The sequence below is a fragment of the Melitaea cinxia genome, chromosome 4, assembly GCF_905220565.1.
Source record: "Melitaea cinxia chromosome 4, ilMelCinx1.1, whole genome shotgun sequence".
Taxonomy (NCBI): Eukaryota; Metazoa; Arthropoda; class Insecta; order Lepidoptera; family Nymphalidae; genus Melitaea; species Melitaea cinxia.
Window position 1 is genome coordinate 13,880,001 of NC_059397.1, and position 1,469 is coordinate 13,881,469.

Below are 1,469 nucleotides of genomic sequence, written 5' to 3' on the forward strand. Positions count from 1 at the left end.
ATTCATATCAATTCGTATAATTCGCAAAACAATAGCATTGTCAGTGATTGAGTACTATCGCGTTCGAAGCTAGGTTATGAGTTTATACGAGTCAAGAAGCCGAGCTGTCTATTTAGTACTTCACTCGTGACAGGAATAAACTTTATTATCATTATTGTAGCGACCATTAGAAATTACTGTCCTTTAACGAAAACTGTGGTATTTTAAAAACGATTTCACTATAGAGATAGTAATAAAAATTTATATACAAACCAATTATTAAAGAAAGTATTTAATATAGGTTACAGTATCTTCTTTGTGGAAACGATAAATAAAATAAAATAAAAGTGGTAACGGTCGTAGTAATTTAAATTCCTTTAAAACAAAAATTGTACTTGTAAAGTAGAGTACCTCGAGGTATTGGTGCTTACTTAAGCGTTAAGTGTAGTAGTGAAAAGCGAACGAATTGTTCCAGGACATTGCGAGGGCGAAGCACAAGCGCGAACATTAGCATTCAGCAGCATGCACACGCCGGAAGCCGCGCTCGGGAACATGGCTGCCCACTTACATCCAAGATGGCGGCGCACATACAATGAATCAATAATTAACAATAAACGATTTCATATTTCAAATCCATCGCGCCTTATAAACAAGATGTGATGTAAGCTGGGCCAAACGTGGACCGTTGCCTTCCGAATGCGCAGTAGCTATCCTTGAGTGTCCATAAGGGCCATGGAAACTCATCTTGCATCATTATTATTAAGGACCTGTTCGGTTTGATGGGAGGTCGTCGGAGGTACCTCTGTACGTGTAGGTAGCATTTTTATGTCTGATTGTCTTCGTTCTTTGAATTGATGGTAATCATTATAGTTTTAAATCATCTTGATCGATTGCTACTTTTAGTCAAAGATTTGCATATTTATTAATATCATAAACTTGAATTTATATCTTATTTTTTTATTCTTTAAATTACTTTAAAGACCTACCTTCATGTGTTATTATGTATTAATGATAATAACTCCTTTAATAATATTTTAAATTAGTAAAATTTAAAGATGTACATACTATGTATACATATTATGTATTATGAAGATACTGTTTGTCTCTACACCTAACTTCATACCTGATTTACTTTTTTGTGTCTGTCTAATATTAATACCCACTAGTACCTAAAAAATTAATGGTTCTAATTGAATGGTAATTTGTTAAATAGCGTTGCTTAATTTATTAAACGGTTAATTTTTTTTTAAATTTGTGTAAAATTTGTATAAAATTTGTTACAGAATTTTTCCTGACGTTACCTCTACACGACTAAATTGCAGTTTGCAAGAACAGTAAACCTTAGTTATATTTTTCAAACATAAAATGTATTGGCAAAATATACACAATGAACGATGTCCAGCAAGAAATGTTATAAAATGTTGCCCAGTGTTATCACGGAGCATAACGTGTTTTTCTTTAATATTTATTAGAAATTATTTGATGATTAA

At 32.1% G+C, this 1,469-nt stretch overlaps 1 long non-coding RNA gene across 1 annotated transcript; it reads left to right on the top strand.

Moving 5' to 3' along the window:
- Positions 1 to 574: 574 nt before the first annotated feature.
- Positions 575 to 1,469, top strand: LOC123669922. The gene is made up of 2 exons (XR_006745824.1): positions 575 to 789; positions 1,263 to 1,469. It is a non-coding gene; the product is annotated as an uncharacterized LOC123669922 (long non-coding RNA).